Source organism: Schistocerca cancellata, chromosome 7, assembly GCF_023864275.1.
Source record: "Schistocerca cancellata isolate TAMUIC-IGC-003103 chromosome 7, iqSchCanc2.1, whole genome shotgun sequence".
In the NCBI taxonomy this organism is placed as follows: domain Eukaryota; kingdom Metazoa; phylum Arthropoda; class Insecta; order Orthoptera; family Acrididae; genus Schistocerca; species Schistocerca cancellata.
In genome coordinates, this window is record NC_064632.1 from 221,311,409 (window position 1) to 221,325,844 (window position 14,436).

Below are 14,436 nucleotides of genomic sequence, written 5' to 3' on the forward strand. Positions count from 1 at the left end.
GTATTAAATCCCGCTGTCAAAATATTAAAAATATTTATGACATTTAATAATGTCGTAATATTTTAGGAATGTGACAAACAGTAGTTTCCTGTATATCAACATATTCCCATCATTTACATCACTTGTTGCCAACTGTAGATACATTTATGTTTGTATTGGTGAGAACAGATAAGTTGTTATTGCATAAATTTTTCTTACTGATCTGTTCAACCGTAAGGCAACTTTTGCAGTAGAGATCGTAGTAAAAGTAGGCAATGCCTCATGGTCGTTTTTTAGTAAACAACATTTACCATTTCAGTAAAGATTAAGATATACTAATGTTACCCATGCGGTATGTCGGGTCTATGTTTTGTTATTTATAACCTGGAACTCATCTGCATTAAGTAGGCACATTTAGCAGTATGATATGATATTGAGAACTGTGTCTCTATTCAGATTATCTTAATTCAGGTACATTTTGTCCACTTTTATTTTCTTTATATATCTCATTCTTTTGGAGTTTTCTTTACTATAACATGCTTGCATCTAATATTACCGATTAGTGAAACACTTATAAAATATATCACAGAAATACGTAACGTAAGTTAAACTCTCTTATAACTGTTAAACTGTTGGTACTGAGACAATTGAAATAACTTTACTGGAGTAAATGCCTATTGACATATGAGTTGTAAGTTAGACCACACGTTGTTTGGAGTGTTAATGAAGTACTGTGATGATGTGAAACACTGAAAAATATCATTAGATGTAACGAGTCGCAGACCCTTCAGTTTAAAATTTGGCGGGGTACATTTGGTTGGCAGTAGAGAAGCAGTACAGGAGAATGGGACAGGCGGGATAGCTCAGTGACTTCGAACGTGAACATGAAAGTGAACAGGTATCAAATCCACCAGGAGCATTGCATCACTTCAAAAACTCTTCATGTAGACCGCCGCTGATATGAGTGTGAAGTGTAAACGCGAAGGAACAACTACAGCTAAATGAAGACGAAGGAAACCTCACGTACTGACGTGGAGGAAGCTTCGAGTATTGCAGTGGCTGGTTAGAAATCACAACGGAGGAAGGAACTGCTCGTGAGTTCAAAAGTGCTCCCAGCAGTCCAACTAGCACAATGACTGCGTGTAGGGAGTTCAAAAGAATGGGTTGCAATGGCGTTACCATCTGCAGTTATCTAGTCACGGAAGTAAAGAATTTGTGCTCATGTATGTAGCAGAGATGGCGAACGGATGTTTGCATGTTGTTGTGTGCCTTGCAGGTAGCCAGTTCGAAGCTGGTAGTAGGAGACATTTCCATCCCCATTACTTGGTCAGCAACAGAAGAAGAGGTGGAAATATCAAGTTTCTGATCACCCGACATTGCGCCAACGCCATAGGCTGGGTTATGACCCTGTCGGTGGTGTCTCGTGTTCACGAGACACTGTTGATGATAATTTAGGTCGGTATGTTCTGTGGTGCCTTCGGTGATGTTTAAGACGAGCAGGCTGTATGCCGGTATTGGGTTTCGACCTCTTCCTTCCCCTCTCATCGCCATCACAGATGTGACGCAGCTCGGCAGACACAACTGTCAAAGTTCATATACGAGACACAGTTGAAGACACGTTAGGAGGAATCCTCCGTACTGAAGTCAGTTGCAAAGGTTTGGCACTGAATCACATTAACCAAAAAATTAAACAATGTTCCGTGTGAACACGTTCGTTGTGCAGTTCACAAATGAGTCGTCCAATACAAAACTTTGTCTGCTGCTGTCTGGCAGCTCTACTGCATTATCGCGTCTCTTGACAGAAGACGTATTGTAACTGCAAAGCAAAAAGAAATATGAGTAGAAGAATCAAGGGGCAGTTATACCTTTCGACTGAAAGCACATTTTCCTCTGTCCCCGTCGACGTATACCAACGCCTCTAAGCAGCTAAGGTTGTTCATTTCATTGTAATCTTACGAGACTGTCGAGCGTGAAGTACGGTATACCGGAGAAAGCAGCAAAAATAAAGTAAGCCCACATACAAGTTTTATGAAGATACAGAAAACTCCAACACAAAGTGGGAACTATACCCTGCATAGAAATAAAAGTGAAATGATGGCAAAAAGTTAAATATAACAAATTGGTTACTTTCCATTTGAAAATAAAACAAAATAGCTTGTAGGTGGAGGCAATAAATGAGATAAAATGGTAAAATTCTATTTGAAGATGAGTACATCACCGGTAGGAGGAAAAAATACATTGAAGATGGATGGAACATATGCCTAAGATGATTCTTCTTTCATATATACACCACAGGTCATTAAAACTGATACACCACGAAGATGACGTACTGCAGACGCGAAATTTAACCGACAGGAAGATGATGATGTGATATGCAAATGATTAGCTTTTCAGAGCATTCACACAAGGTTAGCACCGGTGGCGACACCTACAACGTGCTGACATGAGAAGAGTTTCCAACCGATTTCTCATACTCAAACAGCAGTTGACCGGCGTTGCCTGGTGAAACGTTGTTGCGATCCCTCGCGTAAGGTGGAGAAATGCGTACCATCACGTTACCGCCTTCGATAAAGGTAGGATTGTAGAATATCGCGATTGCGGTTTATCGTATCGCGACATTGCTGCTCGCGTTGGTCGAGATCCAATGACTGTTAGCAGAATATGGAATCGGTGGATTAAGGAGAGTAATACAGCACGCCGTGCTGGATTCCAACGGCCTCGTATCACTAGCAGTCGAGATGACACGCATCTTATCCGCATGGCGGTAACGAATCGTGCAGCCACATCTCGATCCCTCAGTCAACAGATGGGGACGTTTGCAAGACAACAATCATCTGCACGAACAGTTCGACAACGTTTGGAGCAGCATGGACTATCAGCTCGGAGACCATGACTGCGGTTACCCTTGACGCTGCATCACAGACAGGAGCGTCTGCGATGTTGTACTAAATGATGAACCTGGGTGCACGAAAGGCTACATGTCATTTTTTCGGATGAATCAAGGTTCTGTTTACAGCATCATGGTGGTCGCATCCGTGTTTGGCGACATCGCGGTGAGCGCACGTTGGAAGCGTGTATTCGTCATCGCTATACTCGCGTATCACCCGGCGTGATGGTATGGGGTGCCATTGGTTATACGTCTCGGTCACCTCTTGTTCGCATTCACGGCACTCTGAACAGTCGACGTTACATTTCAGATGTGTTACGACCCGTGGCTTTACCCTTCATTCGATCCCTACGATACCCCACATTTCAGCAGGATAATGCACGACCGCATGTTGCAGGGCCTGTACGGGCCTTTCTGGATACAGAAAATGTTCGACTGCTGCCCTGGCCAGCACATTCTCCAGATCTATCACCAACTGAAAACGTCTGGTCAATGGTGGACGAGCAACTGGCTCGTCACAATACTCCAGTCACTACTCTTGATGAACTGCGGTATCGTGTTGAAGCTGCATGGGCAGCAGTACCTGTAGATGCCATCCAAGCTCTGTTTGACTCAATGCCCAGGCGTATCAAGGCCATTATTACGGTCAGAAGTGGTTGTTCTGGGTACTGATTTATCAGGATCTAAGCACCCAAACTGCGTTTAAATGTAATCACATGTCAGTTCTAGTATTATATACTTGTCCAATGAATATCCGTGTATCATCTGCATTTCTTCTTGGTGTAGCAATTTTAATGACCAGTAGTGTACAAAGGGGAAGTGGAAAATGAATTCATACGACCACGTGGAATGTCAGATCCCTTAATCGGGCAGGCCCTCCCGTGAACCATGGACCTTGCCATTGCTGGTAAGGCTTGCGTGCCTCAGCGATACATATGTGCTACCACAACGGAGGGGGTATCTGTTGAGAGGCCAGACAAACGTGTGGTTCCCGAAGAGGGGCAGGAGCCTTTTTAGTAGTTGCAGGGGAACAGTCTTGGTGATTGACTGATCTGGCCTTGTAACACTAACCAAAACGGCCTTGCTGTGCTGGTACTGCGAACAGCTGAAAGCAAGGGGAAACTACAGCCGTAATTTTTCCCGAGGGCATACAGCTTTACTGTACGGTTAAATGATGATGGCGTCCTCTTGGGTAAAATATTCCGGAGGTAAAATAGTCCCCCATTCGGATGTCCGGGCGGGGATTAGTCAAGAGGACGTCGTTATCAGGTGAAAGAAAACTGGCGTTATGCGGATCGGAGCGTGGAATGTCAGATCCCTTAATCGGGCAGGTAGGTTAGAAAATTTAAAAAGGGAAATGGATAGGTTAAAGTTAGATATAGTGGGAATTAGTGACGTTCGGTGGCAGCAGGAACAAGACTTCTGGTCAGGCGAATATAGGATCATAAATACAACATCAAATAGGGGTAATGCAGGAGTAGCTTCAATAATGAATAGGAATATAGGAGCGCGGGTAAACTACTACAAACAGCAAAGTGAACGCATTATTGTGGCCACGATAGACACGAAGCCCACACCTACTAAAGTAGTACAAGTTTATATGCCAACTGGCTCTGCAGATGACGAAGACATTGAAGAAATGTATGATGAAATCAAAGAAATTATTCAGATAGTGAAGGCAGACGAAAATTTAATAGTCATGGGTGACTGGAATTCGGTAGTAGGAAAAGGGAGAGAAGGAAGCGTAGTAGGTGAATACGGATTGAGGCTAAGAAATGAAAGAGGAAACCGCCTGGTAGAATTTTGCATAACTTAATCATAGCTAACATTTGGTTCAAGAATCATAAAAGAAAGCTGCATACATGAAAGAAGCCTCGAGACACTGACAGGTTTCAGATAGATTATATAATGGTAAGACAGAGATTTTGGAACAAGGTTTTAAGTTGTAAGACATTTCCAGGAGCAGATGTGGACTCTGCCCACAATCTATTGGTTATGAACTGTAGATTAAAACTGAAGAAACTACAAAAAGGTGGGAATTTAAGGAGATGGAACCTGGATAAACTGACTAAACCAGAGGTTATACAGAGTTTCAGGGAGAGCATAACGGAACAATTGTCAGGAATGGGGGAAAGAAATACAGTAGAAGAAGAATGGGTAGCTTTGGGGGCTGAAGTAGTGAAGGCAGCAGAGTATCAAGTAGGTAAAAAGACAAGGGCTAGTAGAACTCCTTGGGTAACAGAAGAAATATTGAATTTCATTGATGAAAGGAGAAAATATAAAAATGCAGTAAGTGAAGCAGGCAAAAAGGAATACAAACGTCTCAAAAATGAGATTGACAGGAAGTGCAAAATGGCTAAGCAGAGATGGCTAGAGGACAAATGTAAGGATGTAGAGGCTTATCTCAGTAGGGGTAAGATAGACAGTGCCTACAGGAAAATTAAAGAGACCTTTGGAGAAAAGAGAACCACTTGTATAAATATCAAGAGCTTAGATGGAAACCCAGTTCTAAGCAAAGAAGGGAAAGCAGAAAGGTGGAAGGAGTATGTGGAGGGTCTCTACAAGGGCGATGTACTTGAGGACAATATTATGGAAATGGAAGAAGATGTAGATGAAAATGAAATGGGAGATATGATACTGCGCGAAGAGTATGACAGAGCACTGAAGTCGAAACAAGGCCCCGGGAGTAGACAACATCCCATTAGAACTACTGACAGTCTTGGGAGAGCCAGTCCTGACAAAACTCTACCATCTGGTGAGCAAGATGTATTACACAGATGAAATACCCTCAGACTTCAAGAAGAATATAATAATTCCAATTCCAAAGAAAGCAGGTGTTGACAGATGTGAAAATTACCGAACGATCAGTTTAATAAGTCACAGCTGCAAAATACTAACGCGAATTCTTTACAGACGAATGGAAAAACTGGTAGAAGCCGACCTCGGGGAAGATCATTTTGGATTCCGTAGAAATATTGGAACACGTGAGGCAATACTGACCCTACGACTTATCTTAGAAGCTAGATTAAGGTAAGGCAAACCTACGCTTCTAGCATTTGTAGACTTAGAAAAGCTTTTGACAATGTTGACTGGAATACTCTCTTTCAAATTCTAAAGGTGGCAGGGTTAAAATACAGGGAGCGAAAGGATATTTACAATTTATACAGAAACCAGATGGCAGTTATAAGAGTCGAGGGACATGAAAGGGAAGCAGTGGTTGGGAAGGGAGAAAGGCAGAGTTTTAGCCTCTCCCCGATGGTATTCAATCTTTATATTGAGCAAGCAGTGAAGGAAACAAAAGAAAAATCGGAGTATGTATTAAAATCCATGGAGAAGTAATAAAAACTTTGAGGTTTGCCGATGACATTGTAATTCTGTCAGAGACAGCAAAGGACTTGGGAGAGCAGTTGAACGGATTGGATAGTGACTTGAAAGGAGGAAATAAGATGAACATCAACAAAAGCAAAACGAGGATAATGGAATGTAGTCGAATTAACTCAGGTGATGCTCAGTGAATTTGATTAGAAAATGAGACACTTAAAGCAATAAGGGAGTTTTGCTATTTGGGGAGCAAAATAACTGATGATGGTCGAAGTAGAGAAGATATAAAATGTAGACTGGCAATGGCAAGGAAAGCGTTTCTGAAGAAGCGAAATTTGTTAACGTCAAATATAGATTTAAGTGTCAGGAAGTCATTTCTGAAAGTATTTGTATGGAGTGTGGCCATGTATGGAAGTGAAACACGGACGATAAATAGTTTGGACAAGAAGAGAATAGAAGCTTTCGAAATTGGTGCTACAGAAGAATGCTGAAGGTTAGATGGGTAGATCATATGACTAATGAGGAGGAATTGAATAGGATTGGGGAGAAGAAAAGTTTGTGGCACAACTTGACTAGAAGAAGGGATCGGTCAGTAGGACATGTTCTGCGGCATCAAATGGTCACCAATTTAGTATTGGAGGGCAGTGTGGAGGGTAAAAATCGTAGAGGGAGACCAAGAGATGAATACACTAAGCAGATTCGAAAGGATATAGGTTGCAGTAGGTACTGGGAGATGAAGAAGCTTGCACAGGATAGAGTAGCATGGAGAGCTGCATCAAACCAGTCCCAGGACTGAAGACCACAACAACAACAGAACCACCAATTACCTAGTAGAAATTCAACAATCCTTGATACCTAAATGATAACTAAGGGCCTGTGACGAATAACAACCATCTTTAGTTTTTAAAGGATACTTGACGTAAGGCGAAAGAAGGAGTGTACAAATGTAGCCGGCTGGAGTGGCCGAGCGGTTCTAGGCGCCTCAGACTGGAATCGCGAGACCGCTACAGTCGCAGGTTCGAATCCTGCCTCGGTCATGGATGTGTGTGATGTCCTTAGGTTAGTTAGGTTTAAGTAGTTCTACGTTCTAAGGGACTGATGACCTCAGATGTTAAGTCTCTTAGTGCTCGGAGCCATTTGAACCATTTTTGTACAAATGTACTTTTTTCTCTTGCGATGATGGATCACCACTTATGGAATTAATAGACAGTAAAACAGTTTCATGTTTAAGGAAGGAAACGCTAATGCTTTTTGTATAGTAAATCACATTGCACAAATTCTAGTCAGTGTTGGTAAGAAGAGACTAAAAGCTAATATTAACTAATAATTATGATGAGACTAATAAATATGTAAGAAACGGAGCTACGAATAATCTTAAAAAGAATAATTAAGATGTAGAGGAAAACGTATGTCGCATTCATTGGCCTCGGGAAGGCTTTTGAAAGATTGAACCAGATGGTACTCTTCGGAAAGCTGAATAAAATTCTAAGAGATTCAAAAGATAAATCATTGAATCTCAGTTTATACAAAAAGTAGAGCACGAAAGTAAACAGCAATACCACTAACAAATAGACTAGGTTAAGAAGAGGTACCAGGCGAGGCAGTTCTCTCTCTGCCTTTTTATGTAATTTATTCATAGAAAATGTAATTTTTTTGGAGTCGTCAGTCTTCTGATTGATTAGATGCGCCCCATTCCCCCCTCTGACACGAATTCCTCTCCTGTGCCAACCTCTTCCTCTCAGAGTAGCACTTGCAACCTACGTCCTCAATTATTTGATGGACGTTTTCCGATCTCTGTCTTCCACACACAGTTTTTGTCCTCAAGAGATTTCTCTAGTGCCATGGAAGTCATCCCCCCCATGAACCATGGACCTTGCCGTTGGTGGGGAGGCTTGCGTGCCTCAGCGATACAGATAGCCGTACCGTAGGTACAACCACAACGGAGGGGTATCTGTTGAGAGGCCAGACAAACGTGTGGTTCCTGAAGAGGGGCAGCAGCCTTTTCAGTAGTTGCAAGGGCAACAGTCTGGATGATTGACTGATCTGGCCTTGTAACAATAACCAAAACGGCCTTGCTGTGCTGGTACTGCGAACGGCTGAAAGCAAGGGGAAACTACGGCCGTAATTTTTCCCGAGGGCATGCAGCTTTACTGTATGATTAAATGATGATGGCGTCCTCTTGGGTAAAATATTCCGGAGGTAAAATAGTCCCCCATTCGGATCTCTGGGCGGGGACTACTCAAGAGGATGTCGTTATCAGGAGAAAGAAAACTGGCGTTCTACGGATCGGAGCGTGGAATGTCAGATCCCTTAATCGGGCAGGTAGGTTAGAAAATTTAAAAAGGGAAATGGATAGGTTAAAGTTAGATATAGTGGGAATTAGTGAAGTTCGGTGGCAGGAGGAACAAGACTTCTGGTCAGGTGACTACAGGGTTATAAATACAAAGTCAAATAGGGGTAATGCAGGAGTAGGTTCAATAATGAATAGGAAAATAGGAGTGCGGGTAAGCTACTACAAACAGCATAGTGAACGCATTATTGTGGCCAAGATAGATACGAAGCCCACACCTACTACAGTAGTACAAGTTTATATGCCAACTAGCTCTGCAGATGACGAAGAAATTGAAGAAATGTATGATGAAATAAAAGAAATTATTCAGATAGTGAAGGGAGACGAAAATTTAATAGTCATGGGTGACTGGAATTCGAGTGTAGGAAAAGGGAGAGAAGGAAACGTAGTAGGTGAATATGGATTGGGGCTAAGAAATGAAAGAGGGAGCCGCCTGGTAGAATTTTGCACAGAGCACAACTTAATCATAGTTAACACTTGGTTTAAGAATCATGATAGAAGGTTGTATACATGGAAGAACCCTGGAGATACTAAAAGGTATCAGATAGATTATATAATGGTAAGACAGAGATTTAGGAACCAGGTTTTAAATTAAGACATATCCAGGGGCAGATGTGGACTCTGACCACAATCTGTTGGTTACGACCTGTAGATTAAAACTGAAGAAACTGCAAAAAGGTGGGAATTTAAGGAGATGGGACCTGGATAAACTGAAAGAACCTGAGGTTGTACAGAGTTTCAGGGAGAGCATAAGGGAAAAATTGACAGGAATGGGGGAAAGAAATACAGTAGAAGAAGAATGGGTAGCTTTGAGGGATGAAGTAGTGAAGGCAGCAGAGGATCAAGTAGGTAAAAAGACGAGGGCTAGTAGAAATCCTTGGGTAACAGAAGAAATATTGAATTCAATTGATGAAAGGAGAAAATATAAAAATGCAGTAAGTGAAGCAGGCAAAAAGGAATACAAACGTCTCAAAAATGAGATCGACAGGAAGTGCAAAATGGCTAAGCAGGGATGGCTAGAGGACAAATGTAAGGATGTAGAGGCTTATCTCACTAGGGGTAAGATAGATACTGCCTACAGGAAAATTAAAGAGACCTTTGGAGATAAGGGAACCACTTGTATGAACATCAAGAGCTCAGATGGAAACCCAGTTCTAAGCAAAGAAGGGAAAGCAGAAAGGTGGAAGGAGTATATAGAGGGTCGATACAAGGGCGATGAACTTGAGGACAATATTATGGAAATGGAAGAGGATGTAGATGAAGACGAAATGGGAGATACGATACTGCGAGAAGAGTTTGACAGAGCACTGAAAGACCTGAGTCGAAACAAGGCCCCCGGAGTAGACAACATTCCATTGGAACTTCTGACGGCCTTGGGAGAGCCAGTCCTGACAAAACTCTACCATCTGGTGAGCAAGATGTATGAAACAGGCGAAATACCCTCAGACTTCAAGAAGAATATAATAATTCCAATCCCAAAGAAAGCAGGTGTTGACAGATGTGAAAATTACCGAACAATCAGTTTAATAAGCCACAGCTGCAAAATACTAACACGAATTCTTTACAGACGAATGGAAAAACTGGTAGAAGCCGACCTCGGGGAAGATCAGTTTGGATTCCGTAGAAATGTTGGAACACGTGAGGCAATACTGACCTTACGACTTATCTTAGAAGAAAGATTAAGGAAAGGCAAACCTACATTTCTAGCATTTGTAGACTTAGAGAAAGCTTTTGACAATGTTGACTGGAATACTCTCTTTCAAATTCTAAAGGTGGCAGGGGTAAAATACAGGGAGCGAAAGGCTATTTACAATTTGTACAGAAACCAGATGGCAGTTATAAGAGTCGAGGGACATGAAAGGGAAGCAGTGGTTAAGAAGGGAGTAAGACAGGGTTGTAGCCTCTCCCCGTTGTTATTCAATCTGTATATTGAGCAAGCAGTAAAGGAAACAAAAGAAAAATTCGGAGTAGGTATTAAAATCCATGGAGAAGAAATAAAAACGTTGAGGTTCGCCGATGACATTGTAATTCTGTCAGAGACAGCAAAGGACTTGGATGAGCAGTTGAATGGAATGGATGGTGTCTTGAAGGGAGGATATAAGATGAACATCAACAAAAGCAAAACGAGGATAATGGAATGTAGTCAAATTAAGTCGGGTGATGTTGAGGGTATTAGATTAGGAAATGAGACACTTAAAGTAGTAAAGGAGTTTTGCTATTTGGGGAGCAAAATAACTGATGATGGTCGAAGTAGAGAGGATATAAAATGTAGACTGGCAATGGCAAGGAAAGCGTTTCTGAAGAAGAGAAACTTGTTAACATCGAGTATAGATTTAAGTGTCAGGAAGTCATTTCTGAAAGTATTTGTATGGAGTGTAGCCATGTATGGAAGTGAAACATGGACGGTAAATAGTCTGGACAAGAAGAGAATAGAAGCTTTCGAAATGTGGTGCTACAGAAGAATGCTGCAGATTAGATGGGTAAATCACATAACTAATGAGGAAGTATTGAATAGGATTGGGGAGAAGAGAAGTTTGTGGCACAACTTGACCAGAAGAAGGGATCGGTTGGTAGGACATGTTCTGAGGCATCGAGGGATCACCAATTTAGTATTGGAGGGCAGCGTGGAGGGTAAAAATCGTAGGGGGAGACCAAGAGATGAATACACTAAGCAGATTCAGAAGGATGTAGGTTGCAGTAGGTACTGGGAGATGAAGAAGCTTGCACAGGATAGAGTAGCATGGAGAGCTGCATCAAACCAGTCTCAGGACTGAAGACCATAACAACAACAACATGGAAGTCATGTCTTCACATACGTCCCATCATACTGTCCCTTCACCTTGTCAGTGTTTCCCACATATTCCTTTCCTCTACGATTCTGCGCAGAACTACCTCATTTCTTTCCGTATCAGTTCACCCAATTTTCAAGATTCACCGGTAGCAGCACATCTCAAATGCTTCGTTTCTCTTCTTTTCCGATTTTCCCACAGTCTATGTTTCATTACCACACAGTGCTGTGCTCCAAGTACATTCTCAGCAATTTGTTCTTCAAATTAATGTCTTTTTTTGACGTAGTAGACCTCTCTTGAACAGGAATGCCATTTTTCCCAGCGCTAGTCTGCTTTCGATGTTCCCCTTGCTCGGTCCGTCATTGGTTGTTTTGCTACCTAGTTAATAGAATTCATTATCTTGATCTACTTCGTGACCACCGATCCAGGTGTTCAGATTCGAGCTGTTCTCATTTCTGTTACTTTCATTACTTTCATTTCTCTTCGTTTTACTCTCAGGCCATATCATGTACGCATTAGACTGTTCATTCCATTTCAGCAGATTACGTAATTCTTCTTCACTTTCACTCAGGATGACAATGGCATCATCGAATCGTATCACTGATAATCTTTCACCTTGAATTTTAAATCCAATCCTGAGCCTTCCTTTTATTTTCATCATTGCTTCTTCGATGTGCAGATCTAACAGTAGGGGCGTAAGGCTTCAGTCCTGTCTTACACTCTTTTTAGTCCGAGCACCTCGTGCTTAGCTGCCCACTCTTATTATTCCCTCTTGGCTCTTGTAAATATTCTGTATTACCCGACTCTCCTATAGCTTTCTCTCAGAATTCCGAACATCTTGTACCATTTCACACTGTCGAACTCTTTTTCGAGGTCGATGTATCCAATGAACGTGTCTTGATTTTTGTTTAGTCTTGCCACCGTTATCAACCGCCACGTCAGAATTGCGTCTCCGGTGCCCCTAGTTTTCTTGCTCGTCATCTAACACAACCTCAATCTTCTTTTCCATCCTTCTGTATATTATTCTTTTTATTAACTTGCTTGAATGAGCCGTTAAGTTGATTGTGCGATAATGTTCACACCTGTCAGCTCTTGCAATCTTCGGAATTGTGCGGATGATATTTTTCCGACAGTCAGCTGGTATGTCGCCAAACTCATGCATACAACACACCAACGTGAATAGTCGTTTTCTTGCCACTTCCCTTAATGATTTTAGACATTCTGATGGAATCTTATCTATTCCTTCTGCGTTTTTTCACCTTACGTCCTCCAAAATTCTCCTAAATTCTTATTCTAATCCCTGATAAGACATTTGAGAATTAATCGATTGTACAATAATGCCATATCTTTGCTCTCGAGCTGTTACCTGTAAGCGAGCCATGGAGGAAAGAACAGAGGGAGACGCCGTGACGTCACAGCTGTGAAGCTATGTGAAGCCGAGGGTAGCCATCTCAATCCGACCAAAACATTGCTGCTGTAAGCTTGTGTGCACAGGCTTGTCGCTCGCTTTTGAAAGGATTTTGCGCTATTATGGTGACTTGTGTGGTGTTCGGACGTACGAATCGTTCTGATTGTGATGCGAAATCGAAGGGAATAATATTTCATGTGTAAGTTGTCTCGTTAAGTGTGATTTTACAACTTCATTGTGAATGAACGTGTGCTACATTGGTACTTGTACTATAGCGTGTTTTTCTCCTGTATGATTTTAGATTTCCAAAAAATTAAAGTCGGAAAGCTCTGTGGCGGAATGCCGTGAGGAGGAAGAATTGGCGTGCGTCTAAATGGAGCACTATATGTTCTCAGCATTTCCGAGAAGAGGACATAGACCGAACTTCCCTTTCAACAGTAAGGCTCCGAGAAAATCCTGTACCATCAGTTTTCCCTACACACCCAAAACATTTGCAAAATGTATCTTAATTCAAAGAATTAAATTCTTAGTTTTTAAGTTCACGTTTCAGTATAACACGTACGTATCGTCGATAATCGAAGTGTTGAGTAACTCACTTTGTCTTCATCATGTACCGAATTAAAAGCTAACACTACATTAACTGGCGTAAAGTACAGGTCTAAACAGGACACTGTAGATTTGCCATTCTATGTACCGTATTTCAGTAAATATTGGTGGTAATGATCAGTGCTTCCCAGTAGTGTAACGCAACTGAAATGTCCCAGTATGTATTACAAACAATATGTATTTATGGGGCTTTGGAGGGAGGGTATAGCTAACTTAGTTTTCAGTTTCTATTATTTAGTTTGTGATACACATTTATTACTGAATTAACAAAATTGTATCGTTTACATTAAAAACTATTTTTAATCAGAAGAAACTTGGAATTTCGCCTTTACGAGATTTTATTTTAAACAAAAACTTTGAAACAACCAATCTGATGACGTTACATGTGTATATGGTGCAATTAGCGACTGTAATACACGCAGTGCTATAGCACACTGGCAATGTTTTGGTCAGAGTGTCATGGCAGCGAGCCACGCCCCCATGGCTTCAAAACGTAGTACGGCTGGGACACGTAGCGCCATCTCTCCTTATTCTTACCTCCAAGGAGCGAGCAGTGATGTTGTAAGGCGTATCGGAGGGTTAGGTTACCATCTTTGGTGTGCGCATTGGCACAGTAGCAGATAGTGGTTTGCTGTGTTAAAGTGAGGAAGCAGTTGTTATGTTTCAAATGTAGGTCTCAATATATCGATGTGTTTAATTAAGATGGTTATGTAATGGTAACTGATCTTAGAAGGAGGAGGTGTAATGGAATCTTTTATTTGCGTGAAGAGGAATTATAAGGTAATTTTTATAATTCACTGTTTTATCATTGCAGTGCCATTTTTCATTTACCTTTCACTTATAATTTTCAATTGATCATGGTTTATTCAAAAGTCGAAATGGAACCAAGCGTGTTCCGAAAATACTTGGCTTTGCATTTAACAGAGAACTCGTTGCACCTCACGAGTGTCTCTGTATAGATATAATAATTTGCAGCTTTAGCATAGCGGCGCGCAAGACAGAGAAGCAGCTGTCGATGAACAACTTAATACCATTTCTGAAACTCAGCAGCACTACAAACCCCTACTTATTGCTGAAAGCAGAAAGTCGGTACCCA